Here is an 11,846-nt window from a genome sequence, read left to right as displayed (position 1 = left end):
CTTCGGTGTCATCATGCACTTTTGCTGTGTGCTGCGCAATGACGAGTGACGTCCTCCAGGAAATGTCATTGTCAGTGTGCGGCGCACAATGACAGCACTTGACTCCTCCAGAGCCTGAAGGAGCGCGGTCAACAGGACAGGCAACTATGAAACCGGGGAAGGGGAGTGAATGGTGCGGCGGAGGGACTTTGGCCACGCAGGAGCCGCTGCAGTTCAATTATTTAAAGCTCCCGCTTTAAATAATTGAACTGCAGCATCTTCTGAGGGGCCATAAAATGTTTATCGGGGTATACACACACACACACCTCATTTTAACATTTTAACAATAATCAAAAATTATTTTTTACAAAATTTACTTTGAAAAATTAGGTTGCGTGTAATAGTATGGTGTGTGTGTTATACCCTGATAAATACTGTATAATTAATGTGTTAGGTTAATGATGTTATGGTTATAAGATATTGTGTGCACATGCACAGTCTACCTTCTACATTCAACTCCTCCAAAGGGGTTTCAATGCTGTCTGCTGCATTTGTGTCCAAAGCTTCAAAGTTTTCTTCCTCTGAGGTGGTCATCTGGAAAGATGTGCAAAAACAAGAAAAGTTTTTGCGGAAATATTTATAAATGATTTTTTTTTTTTCAAACAATAGTAATTAATAGTAAATAATAGTAAATATAAAATATATAATATCTGGAGGACCACGGTTTAAAATCTCTGAACTGTGGCACTTTATATTTGCAAAACTACAACTCTCAGCATGCTCACACAGCTATTTGATGTCTGGGTGTCCTTGGATTTGTAGTTGTAGTGTAGGACCACATGCTTGTAGTGTAGGACCACATTTTTTAGATCACTGCTCAGTGGTCTCTAAACAGTTGCCCTTAATGTCTTGCAAAAATACAATTCCCAGTATTACCACAGAACCTTTGTCTGGCCATGCTGGGTTTTTAATTTTTTCAGCATATGGAGGACCACATTTTGGAGTTCACTGTGCCTCTGAATTGTGGTCCTCCAGTTGTTGAATAACTAAAACTCACAGTATGCCCTTCGCTTAACAGTGTGTATTAACAGCTTAAAACTGTGATTTGTAGTTTTGCAACAGCTGGAGGCAAACTGGTGGATAAGCACTGAGTTTGTCAGTTACCTAAAAAAAAGATTTCATCACCATTGTGCCTCCAGCTGTTTTAACCACTTCAGGACGCAGGGCGTATGCGTATCCTGAGTGCTTAAGGACTTGGTGCGTACAGGCATGCCCATGGTAATTTCGATCCCCACTGCTAGCAGGTCGGGGAACGGACCGGGATGCCGCTGAAATCATTCAGCAGACATTCCGGCACATCACCGAGGGGGTCCTGAGACCCCCCCATGTCGGCAATTCAGCCCCCCCATGTCGGCAATTCAGACCGGCAATCTGTGGCGATTCCGGGTCATACGAAGATAAGGGGGATCGATCATATGTAGTGTTTAACTTTTTTTTAAGGAGTGTTATTAAGTTTAGTGTAGTGTTTTTAGGGTACATACACACTCCCAATCCTCCTGAAGGGATAGGACTGAGGTGGCAGGGGTGCCACCGCTCCTATCCCTGCTATTGGTCTGTCAGAAGCGACCGACCAATAGCAGATCGGGAGAGGTGGGGTTAAAGTGCGGTTCCCCCACTCTGTACAACCACGGTAGTCCAAGCAGAGTGGAGGAACTGTGATGTGAGCGGCGGCGGCGGTGGAGGTCCCTTATGTGGCGGCGATTGGAGTCAGCAGGCAGGGGTCCTACAGCTTGCGCAGAGATCCTGTTGCAGGTGAGTAGTTGCATAGCAATATCTGCAGGGTGACAGTTTGGAGAAAACTATGCAGTGGTCTCTAAACTCTAGCCCTCCAGAATTTTTGCAAGATTTAGAGAGGTACAGTTTGCAGATCACTGTGCAGTGGTCTCTAAACTGTGGCCCTCTAGATCTTGCAAAACTACAACACCCAGCATGCACGAACACCAAAAGGCTGTCTCGGCATGCTGGGAGTTGTAGTTGCGTGCCTCCAGCTGTTGCATAACTACATCTCCCAGCATGCCCTTTGTTGATCAGTACATGCTGGGAGTTGTAGTTTTGCAACAGCTGGAGGCCCACTGGTTGGAAAATACTGAGTTAGGCAACAGAGCCTAACTCAAGGTTTTCCAACCAGTGTGCCTCCAGCTATTACAAAAGTGCAACTCCCAGCATGCACGTTCTGTCAGTGCATGCTGTGAGTTGTAGTTTTGCAACAGCTGGAGGTTTGCCCCCCTCATGTGAATGTACAGGGTACAATCACACGGGCGGGGGTTTACATTGAGTTTCCTGCTTTAAGTTTGAGCTGTGGCAAATTTTGAAAGGCAGCTCAAACTCCTAGCGGGAAACTCACCGTAAACCCCTGCCCATGTGAATGTACCCTCGACAATATATGAGATTGCCAATGCGTCCACATGAGATTCCAAAGATAAAACATGATTTCTATGTTAAACATGGCTTCCCTGGGAAGAATGCCCCACATAGGCTCAGTAATATTTATGTCTGATACCAGAGCTGACCAGGTTATATGCTTTACTTCATTTTCATGGTCCTAGAACCAATATCTCCTAAATATATAAAAAATACTGACATTTTGTGGTGTCAACAAAGTTTGGGAAGTGCATATCTGACTTTTGTGACGATACTAGAGCCCATAGGCTTTTATGACACGACTTATTTCTCCATTAAAAAAGTACAAACAAAGGGAAAGTGATCACATGACATAGGCATCCAACTGACATGTTTCAGCCTTACTGGTCCTAATTCAAAGATATTACTTAGGGCCTGTACAGCGGAAACGTGTTGGGATGGGGAGGAGGCCAATGCCATGTGAAGAAATGTTTGTACTTGAAGCTTGTAACACCTTATTACTTGAAGTTTGTGATGAAGAAATAAGAATCATTTTGCAATGCGGCCTACATTTCCCATGAATCCTCTGGCTTTGGCTGGTGTGTTTGGTCATTGCAGCTGGTCATATCATTAGGCAGCCATTGCTGGAGATCACCCAGGTGAACTCCTTAAAATATAACTGGGTTGGTGTCAGTTCACACTGTACCGTTCTGATGCATTTTCCCTATCAAGGTGAGTTTTTTAGAGAAATATTGCTATGTGGAGAAAGTGATTTTATCTATAATTCCAATTTTATGTTTTATGAATATTTGACGTGTTTAGGCTGTGTACCCACATTGAATTTTTACTGTATTTGTTTTCACACATTTTGATTGCAATTTTTCTGTTTTTGCAGCAATTTTCCAGAATTTTGGTAAAAATGACAGGTTTTTACCATAGCACCATTGCCGGATAATCTCAATTCTTGCCAGAATTTGGGGAAAATCGTGGCAAAAAGAGAGAAAGAAGCAGCAAGAAATGCACGCAGTCTCTGGGGAGGTGTATGACATATATATATATATATATATATATATATATATATATATATATATATCTCCTGAACCCATAGGCATAGCAGATGGAGCTAGGAGGGGTAGGGTCTGGGAGATAATAGGAGGGGATCTGGTAGGTGATGATATCATCCTGTAGTCAACAGGAAGTCAGAGTCTGACATCCTGTTGTAACCATTAGGCACTGAAATATCTGAAAAGTCACATGAACGCAGCTGCTCTGGAATAAAACAAATGACACTGTAGGACTAGTGATGATAAGTGCTTCTTTAACTTTAGCTTTCAGCCATAGCTACTTCTGTCTGCAGTTGTTTTGCCAGTTTTTGCACACTAAGAATTTATTGAGGAAACAACACCCATCAACTCGGGTCACATATGCCCCTAGGCATGCACCAGTAATCATTACCCTTTGGAGCTCTTTCATCTCTGACTTATCATGTCCCTGAAAAATGATGAGAAGAAATAATAAAGTTTGTCAACAGGAACAATTTAACATGGTCATTTAAAAATAATGGGGGGGAGGAGGAGGTAGGTTCTAGTTATTTTGTCAAACCCCTGTATATTCATGTTACAGACAAATTTTATCTTCAATGGTCAGTATCTAATTGTAAATAATTTCAAATGACCAATCCAGACTTTCATTTATATATAAACAGGTCAAGATAAGTCATATTTTAAATTTATTAAAAAGATATAATATCCAAAAATAAGCTGACAGTATAAATGATTAAAATGGTGCATGATATTTTTCTGCTGCAGTCCTGTATTATTATAATTAAATGTATCCATCATAATTTATTCTCTTTTTTCTGATGAGCCACTGAAATTTTCTATTCAAACATTTTCAATTTCGTCCTGTCTCTTTATTTTAATCAGTTCTCCGTTGTAATTTGCTTTATTACTTTGTTTTAATGAAAAGCACATTAGAATTAGAAATGCACCTTTGGGCTGCTGCGTGGTACAAAATACCCATCAAACGGTGTCATAAGAGGTAAGCCTCACTGCGTTCAACTCTCTGCTCGCACGTATGGTCTCATAATAGTTTTATACTTGTGCTGAAATAATTACTTTATTAAAATGTAATTTAATTTGCCTTCAAATTCCCTAATCTCATTCCACTGATGTCCCTTTCGTACAAGTAATTCATTTAGGGACTGAACAGTTCACCTTTTTTCTTTAATATAGTCCTGTTAAAAATGTCTAATGTATGTACCAGGCTAGAATGACAGATCAGTGTATTAATAGGGTAAGAAAAAAACAATAACATGAATGTCAACAAACATATTCCATTAATTAAAGATAAGGATTTTTGTATTACCTGTATTGTTTGTAGATTAAGTAACCTTTCACAAGTAGGCGATATCAATCTCTATAACGTATCGGCGTCAGACGTTGCTTGAGATTTTTCCGCTTTGTTTTGCCCTGCAGGTATAGTACTAAGTCATAAAACTATCCCGAAAATGAACTGTCATTCGGAAACTCCTTCTCATGTTTACCATTCTTATTAGCCTGATGGATAGGATGGTGGCGATGGAAATATAGAAATAACCAAAGAAAAAAAGTGACAAGTACGTCGAATTTCTGCTTCTGCCTGTCAAGCATTTCCTTGTTCTGCATCGTCTTTTACGGAAAACCGGTGGCGGCTGAAATAATAGGAGTCTGTAATGGAAAAAAGGGCAGACACTTTTGTTTTTCTATTGTTTAAAAATGTAGTTGGGATTATATTAGACACATATTTTGGGGAATATGATCCTATCTGTCTCCCTAGCTGTCAACATGTTACAAATGATTTCATAAAAGGTTTGTATAATAGAACACCGGGTGTTGCGACAATCAGCGTCTGCTCATGGCAGATAAAGGAACAGTAAGCCCGTCATACACACGTGTTAAATTGGTATATGCCCAAGGTATGGCTCAATGGAAAATATTTATAGAAAGTTTAAAGTCATGCAAATTTAGCAACTGCATTTATTAAGTCATTATCATGTCAAAATAGAAAAACCTTTAGAAACAATTACATTCTTATTTATTATAGCATATGGCAGTGATTTCCAAACTATTTTAGGTTGTATATGCCTTGTACTTACCTGTTTTAGCTCGTGTCCAGAATGGATTTCAGCCATATCAGTTTATTTCAGTATGGCAATGGTTTTCTAATGCTGTCTACATCTCCCATGAATCCTCTGTCTTTGCAGAAAGGGGATGGTGCAAACCATAAACCTACATTTCTGAAACAAATAAGTTGGATGCCAGTTCACACTGCAGTTTTAATTTGTTTTTTAATTGTGCTATTCACACATAGCATTTTTGCAGCATTTTTTAAATACATTTTTAGTGAGTTTTGGTTATGATTTTGCAGCAATTTTTTTTTTATTGCCATAAAAATAACACATATTTACAGTGATTAGCACAACTGCAGTAAATAGCACCATTTTGGAAAATTCACTGAAAAAACTGAAAAAAATGGCAATAATGCAATTTGTGAACACAGCTTCAGTAGATAACTGCCATATATCCTGATCACACAGAACTCCTTTGGGGCAGCTGCTAGTATGCTGAGAAAGAAGATGTTATACCAACATCCTGTCTGGTGTATATTCCTTGTGTCGACACTTAGCAGTATAAAACAGCACAGCCAATCACATTTGAAAGCCTCTCCTCAGCCATCCTTGACAGATCACACAGCACCAAAGGCTTTCCTGTGGGCTGCGGATCTCCTTGAGCATGCCTTCTACATACATGTTGGGATTTTCTGAGAAAATGTCTGCTATGTTCATCATGTTAATGCACTTTATTATATTTTCTTTATGCACTGTATATTATGTTGTCTATGTACTGTGCCTTTAAGAGAGGAGCAGTGTACACCAGATGATCCTGCCTGTCCAATGGGAACCTCTAAATTCTACAGTAAATAGTGAAGGGGGGAGGAGTTGCTCCAGTCTAAGGAGTGTACTGAGTACAGTGGGGAAAGGAGGTGGAAGATGTGTGTGTGGTGAATCTACAGGAAAGCCTAAGAAAATTAAGTCAGCCCCGCCATTCTGCAAGTGTTCCCCCGTGCAAGGGTGAGTCAAGCCCTGGTGGTGATAGAAATAGGACCTTGTCAGAACCCTAGTGAGCGTGGGAAATCTTCAATTCTCAAGTCTAAAGTATATATTAATCAAGTGCGTGAAAAGCACCATAAGTCCCAGCAAGGCAACAGGGCTCCCAAGGGTTACATTGCATCCCTTCTACTCTGCTTCTTAGTGTGTGTATTCCCATCGGTACCTGCTCAGTAAAAGGCAGTTATCCCCCATACCCCCCCCCCCCCCCCCCCCCGCGTATGGCCCAGGAGGAGCTGTCTCCACCCCGGTCCTGGCATCACAAAGTGATAATAATTCCTTGCACCCCCCCCCCCCCCTGTCACCACAAATATAGCAGCAGAATACAGCTAGAACTGTGGAGGGAGGGGTCTGGGAGCTGCCAGGAGAGTATGATAGGTGATGATGTCATCCTGTAGTTCACAGGCAGTCAGCTGACCAAGAACTGACTACTTCTAGCTGTGCTAGAATAAAGCAGATGGCAGATAAAATGTACAGTACTAATAAATACCAGAATTTCATTTATTGATTCTATTTTATTTCTTGTATGGCCATCCCTAGACAAATATGTGAAATTAACCGAAATACAGAGATGAGTTCCATAACAATCCTTGAAAATGTATGACACATTTTTTGTATGAAGTATTTAAGTGATGACCTGGTAATTTGTAAGTGATGGATTGAAGTCTTGCTTTTTTACTTTCTACGTATACTTTTGGGAGCTGGAATCTTTGCTTCTATCTTTTATTATGTTACCATAGAATATAGCTTTTTGCCTCAACTCTACCTTTTCTTTACCTTTTTTTTATGTTAAACTAAAATTCATTATCACAAATTATTACTCTAGGGTAGATTACAGTAGTATACAATGCTAACCCTGCCTACAATATTATTGACAGAATGAGTATACCATGTTTAGATATTACACATAAGAAATGAATATACTGTACATTATACAGACAGCTTCACAGGGATTTCAGTGCAAAGTGTTATTGATTGTTCCATGGTGGGTGTTCTGATAAACGTCAGAGTCAGGAACAAAAACATTAATAAAACTACAATAATAATGTTTTGAAGTTTTCAGACCTATAATATCTTTCCTGGATCGTGAACATCATAAAGTATATAATTTGTAAAGCTGTAAAGTGACAATGTTAGGGAAAACATATTATTTCTTTTCTCCGATGGGAACAAAGGATCAAAAAGGTTATACAAAGCCTTATTGTAACAGTCTGAGTAGTGGATCCACTGTACCACTGGAGAAATCTGTACCAGGGAGCAGAGTCTAAGGAGCCGCTGGTTTTCACCAGAGCCTGCCACAATGCGGGATGCACTTGCTACGGCAGGCGAACTCCCAGGTTGCTAGCCCTGGTACAACTAACCCACAGTGGCGGCCGAGGGGAGGCGTGATACAATTTAATAAGGAAATTCAGATACAGGGACTGGCAGGAAGGCCAGGGCTGGCGGCAAGGAGCGTGATCAGGAAATGTAGAAAAACGGTACTGGTACATGGTATAGACAGATCACATGCTTTCTCAATGGCTAGCGCCCGGCAAGGACCAATTACCGGTGCGCTGGCCCTTTAAATTACAGAGAGCCGGCGCGCGTGCCCTAGGAAACGGGTATGCACACGCTGGCAGTCAGAAGAAGCAGAGAAGCCAGGAACGTGGTGAGGTAAGTAACTGCCGTCTGACAGAGTGCAACCGCATCCTTACATGCAGCTGTACAGGGAAACAGGCTGTGAGTACGCCCGCGACCAGCATGACCGGCTGCAGCGCGACTCATAACAGTACCCCTCCTGAGGTCTCGCCCTCTTTTTAGGCCGTAAGAACCTCAGCACGAGATCCCGAACAAGAATGTTCTCTTCTGGTTCTCTGGACCTTTCCTCAGGGCCGAACCCCTTCCAGTCAACCAGGAAGAAGCGTTTCCCCCTGACAGTTTTGGTGGCCAGAATCTCTTTTATCTCAAAAACCTCAGGAGCACCAGATAAAGGAGTGGGAGAGACATTCCGCTGGGAGAAGCGGTTGAGGACTAGCGGCTTAAGGAGGGAGACGTGGAAGGAGTTCGGGATGGGAAGAGATGGTGGCAGGTGGAGCGTGTATGATCGGTGCAAGATCGTAAAAGGACCCAGGAACCGAGGACCCAATTTGTAACTGGGGATCCTCAGACATAAGACTGGAGGTGGCCTTCTCTTCTTGTCAGCCTGAGACTTCATGTGGGAGGTGCCAAAATTTGGAGATGAACTGGACCCCTCGATCAGAGATAATGTCTAATGGCAATCCATGAAGGCGAAAAATATGCCGGAAGAATTGATCCACCAGCTGTGGGGCAGTGGGAAGTCCAGGCAGAGGTACAAAATGGGCCATTTTGGAGAAACGATCCGTGACTACCCAAATGACAGTGTTTTTCGAGGAGGAAGGCAGATCCGTGATGGAGTCCATAGCAATATGTGTCCATGGACACTCCTACAGGCCTTGTGAGCGTGCATCATAGCCGCAGGGTCCCGGTTGCTATTAGCAACCAGGACCCATGCTAATGCCGGACATTGCCGATCGGGCAGATGTCCGGCATTACCTCTTTAGACGCGGCGATCAAGGTTGATCGCCGCATCTGAAAGTGAAATTGCAAGCATCCCGGCTGCTCAGTCGGGCTGATCGGGACCATCAGCTGGGACACAGCAGGAGGGTCACTCACCTGCCTCCTGCGCGCCCGCTCGTTGATTGATTGCTCCAAGCCTGAAATTCAGGCTTGAGCAATCGATCATTGATAGCACTGATCGTTGCCATGTTAATACATGGAAAGTGATCAGTGTCAGGATCAGTGGGGGAGATTTATCAAAACCTGTCCAGAGGAAAAGTTACCCAGTTGCCCATAGCAACCAATCAGATCGCTTTCATTTTTAACAAGGCCTCTGCAAAATGAAAGAAGCGATCTGATTGGTTTCTATGGGCAACTAGGCAACTTTTCCTTTGCACAGGTTTTCATAAATCTCCCCCAGTGCAAAAAAAAAAAAAAAAGTTAAAAGGATTTCAACAGTTAAGTTCATTTAACCCTTTCAATAATAAACGTTTGTATCACCCCCCCCCCCTTTTCCCCATACATAAAAAAATTAAATAAATATATATATATATATATATATATATATATATATATACATAAATTAAATACTGTACATTAAAAAAACATACACATATGTGGTATCGCCGCGTGCGTACATGTCCAAAGTATAAAAATATATCATCAATTGAAGTGCTCCGTCTATGGCGTATGCGCTAAAAAAAAAAAAAATTCAAATAAGAAATAAATAAAAAAATAGATAAATGAAAAAAATTTATGCGCCCCCGCCTCCCCATCACCTCTCCGCCCCAAGTTCCCAAACACCCCCCCCCCTGCTGCCGCTACTGTCCTTCTTCCTACGGCCTCTCAAGTGCCCCACGTGGAGGGGTAGGGAGTGCTTCCCTGATTTCATGTTGCTCTACCCCCTATGGGGCCGGATGGGAACCAGACATATTTGTCGCCGCTTTTGCTTTGGCCCTGGGAGGTGGTACAGGCGGTGTTTTTTGGACCTTCTGCTCACCTGCAGGGAGTAGGTGTTTCGGTTCTTCCCGCAGGGGTTCTCCCTCCTCCTCCTCTGCCTCACACAGTGCCTCGGAGTCCTCTACTGCTGGTTTCCCGGAGTGGTTTCCAGTGCCGTTCCGGGCGGCGGCCGAGTGCCTGCGACCCGGCGGTCTCCAGTGTGCCTTGTCCCATGCCAGCGGCAGTGGTGAAGTGGTTCCTCCAGCTGTTGTGCTTCTCCATCTTCTGGAATTGGTGAGTGTTCTGATGCGGGGCTTGGCCCCTTCCCCGGTTTGTGTGCTTATAGCTGCATTCTGTGTAGTGTTCGTCCTTTTGTTGCCATGTGTTTGTTGAGTTTGGGTCTCGGATATGGGTGTATGTCTGTGTTGGTCTCTGGTTGTGAGTTGTGTACTTCTCTTCTTGACGGGGTGCTTTGGTAGGGTTTCATTTTCTGCGGTGCGCACTTGGGTGAGTGGTCTTTTGGCCTTACGCTCTGGGTGGCCGGGGTTTTGTGGACTTAGCTCCCGAGGCTTGTTCCTTATTCTGAATCGGTGGCTGCCACCCAGTTACGGTTTTGTTTCTTTTGGTTTTCTCCCCCTTTGTTTGGTTTTTCTCTCCGTCTTAGTTGTAGTCTCTCTCCGCTGCTCCATTTGTCCTAGTGTATTTGTCTGATGTTTTTTCCTGTTTTGCTCCCAATCTCTGGTAGGCATGGGACTCCTGTATGTCGTGCTGGGTGCTTTAGCTGATGTGGCGGTGGGTAGGTTTCGCTTGAGTCTCCAGTGGGTAGGTTTCGCTTGAGTCTCCGTTTGTCTTGCCTTGTGAGCTCTTCTGTTCATGGTGGTATTCCGGAGGGTGATTCTTCTCTGCTCTATGCTTGATGGGGTGTGGTTTGTTGCTGCAAGGATGTCACGCAAATTTGTGAAGCGTTCCATATTTTGTGCTTGCTTTGGCAGCACATATATTGAAATTGGAATGATACAGAGAAGATTAGCATGGCTTCTGCATGCCGCGTTGGCGTTGGTCTGCAGCTTTCCTGTGAACAGGGAGTGATTGCGTTTTCTCTGTTTTGGTTTCCTAAGGGCTCGCTAGGTGCCCCTGTTCTGGTTCTGGTCCTTGCTGGTTTACTGGATGTTTCATGTGGAATCACCTACTAAAAAAATAAAAATATAATATATATAAGTTGGGTGGATTTCCCGCTGTGCTGCGATCCAGTGGGGTGCGGTTGCCGCACGGTGCATGGTGTGGGGTGGTTTTTCCTTTCTGCTCTGCGGTTGGTGGGATGTTGGTGTATACTTAGGGGTTGGGCCCGGGAGTGGGTGGCCTTGCTGTCGGTGACCGGTTTTCCTATCAGTTTTTGGGTCGCTTGGTGGCGGCTGCGGGTCGGATTTTGGTCGTCGCTTTTGCATTGTCTTTCTTATCCGAGGTTAAGCGCTGGCTTTTTTCGGGGCTATGTAGAGGGGGCACTTCCTTTCTCCTCGTCTCCTTCCATGGGACTTGGGTGTCTGTGTTTTTGGGTGCCTTATTTGTTCGGTTGCAGGCCTGTCGGTCCGAGACTGCTTAGGCGATTCGGGACACGCAGCTTGTGCTGCATGAGGGTCTGCGAATGACTGTTTTTCCGGTTGTCGTCTTATTGTTTGACTGGGCGGTGGTGGATTCTCCCCCCCCCCCCCCCCCCCCTCTTTTTCTTTTTTGCTTCCAGCCCCCAATTATTCAGTTCCGGGTTTTTTGTCTGTTTTGGGTTTTTGCTTTTCTTTGATGGGATGGGATGTTGTGAGTTCGGGATTCG

At 43.5% G+C, this 11,846-nt stretch overlaps 1 pseudogene; it reads left to right on the top strand.

The window, feature by feature from the left end:
- Positions 1-10,997: 10,997 nt before the first annotated feature.
- Positions 10,998-11,065, top strand: LOC130363395 (U6 spliceosomal RNA; annotated as a pseudogene).
- The last annotated feature ends 781 nt before the right edge of the window (positions 11,066-11,846 follow it).

This window comes from Hyla sarda, chromosome 3 (genome assembly GCF_029499605.1).
Source record: "Hyla sarda isolate aHylSar1 chromosome 3, aHylSar1.hap1, whole genome shotgun sequence".
Classification (NCBI taxonomy): domain Eukaryota; kingdom Metazoa; phylum Chordata; class Amphibia; order Anura; family Hylidae; genus Hyla; species Hyla sarda.
The sequence above is the reverse complement of the archived record's forward strand: the minus strand, read 5'-3'. Positions and strand labels throughout refer to the sequence as shown.